The 1,078-nt window shown below is 41.7% G+C and overlaps 1 non-coding gene across 1 annotated transcript; it reads left to right on the plus strand.

The window, feature by feature from the left end:
* Window positions 1–725: 725 nt before the first annotated feature.
* On the plus strand, window positions 726–832 carry LOC128291091 (small nucleolar RNA R71). Its single transcript, XR_008280867.1, has one exon. It is a non-coding gene; the product is annotated as a small nucleolar RNA R71 (small nucleolar RNA).
* Window positions 833–1,078: the final 246 nt, after the last annotated feature.

Here is a 1,078-nt window from a genome sequence, read left to right on the forward strand (position 1 = left end):
GCTCCTTTGGGTTAGATTCAGTGTTGCTTGGCAAGCTGCCTTGTGGTCATTCAGAAATCAACTTGGCGAGCTGTCCAATCTGAGTTTCGAGCCCCTGGATTGATGCTTGTTGATTTTTGAGTGTTGCCTCGGTATTTTAAAAATGAGTTTCTGACACTGAGATGAATTTTGTTAGTATCTCCTCAAGGTTCAGCTTTTTCTCTTGTTGGTAGGGTGGTTGTTGGAAACCCAGAGGATGTTGTGGCATTTGATTTCCTTGACCGTCCCACGAGAAATTGGGATGGTTCCTCCAACCTGCATTATCAGTGTTACTATACGGGTTATTTTGGGGTCTAGAGTTATTTTTGCCCATATATTGGACTTGTTCCTCCTCGATGCTAGGGTTGAAGGGTTGATATTCTGTGCATGCTCCTCCTCCATTCGAATCGCTCCTCATCACTGGATGTACCTAGGTAGAACCACATAAACCGTCAATCTTTTTATTTAAGAGTTCTACTTGGTTAGATAGCATAGTAACCGCGTCAAGGTTGAAAACACCGGCTGCTTTCATCGGTTTTGTTCTCATAACTTGCCACTGATAGTTATTCAGTGACATCTCCTCAATAAATTCGTAAGCCGCCTTAGGTGTCTTATTATTGATAGTTCCTCCAGTGGCTACATCAATCATATGCCGAGTCGAAGGATTCAGGCCATTATGAAACGCTTGAATCTGTAGCCAAAGCGGTAACCTATGGTGAGGGCACCTTCTCAAAAAGTCCTTGTATCTCTCCCATGCATCGTAGAGTGTTTCTAAATCCATCTGCACAAAAGATGAGATATCATTACGTAATTTGGCTGTTTTAGCCGGCGGAAAATATTTTAATAAAAAATTTTCGGTCATTTGTTCCCAAGTAGTGATTGACCCTCGTGGTGACGAGTTCAACCATTGTTTAGCATTATTCCTTAACGAAAAGGGAAAAAACCGAAGGCAAATGGCGTCATCAGAAATGCCATTAATTTTAAAGGTATCGCAAAATTCTAAGAAATGTGCTAAGTGAGCGTTGGGATCCTCGTCTTGCAAACCATCAAACTGAACAAA

Source organism: Gossypium arboreum, chromosome 3 (assembly GCF_025698485.1).
Source record: "Gossypium arboreum isolate Shixiya-1 chromosome 3, ASM2569848v2, whole genome shotgun sequence".
In the NCBI taxonomy this organism is placed as follows: domain Eukaryota; kingdom Viridiplantae; phylum Streptophyta; class Magnoliopsida; order Malvales; family Malvaceae; genus Gossypium; species Gossypium arboreum.